Source organism: Phalaenopsis equestris, unplaced genomic scaffold, assembly GCF_001263595.1.
Source record: "Phalaenopsis equestris unplaced genomic scaffold, ASM126359v1 Scaffold000096, whole genome shotgun sequence".
Lineage (NCBI taxonomy): Eukaryota > Viridiplantae > Streptophyta > Magnoliopsida > Asparagales > Orchidaceae > Phalaenopsis > Phalaenopsis equestris.
In genome coordinates this window covers 742,466-742,670 of record NW_018164538.1, presented here as the reverse complement: position 1 = coordinate 742,670, position 205 = coordinate 742,466, and the positions used below count along the sequence as shown (strand labels likewise).

The window sequence follows — 205 nt, the reverse complement described above, 5'->3', positions numbered from 1 at the left end:
TTGCCGCACCTTGGACTACCACCAGTCTATCGCTATTGACCGCCCACCGTCACTGCCTTCTCCTACTTTTTACATGGGTATTTCAAGGGAACCTTAAGAAATATATTGAATTTGGATTTCCAATAAGTCTTTGGAAGGCGACTCCTCAGAAGTTCTCTGTGTTACCGGATTTAGATAGAGAAAAGAGAGAAATGAAGATGAAAAG

The 205-nt window shown here is 42.0% G+C and overlaps 1 protein-coding gene across 2 annotated transcripts in view; it reads left to right on the top strand.

Moving 5' to 3' along the window:
* Positions 1 to 205, top strand: part of LOC110020440 — a 5,075-nt gene that overhangs the window by 910 nt on the left and 3,960 nt on the right. The gene's annotated exons all lie outside the window — the stretch shown is intronic.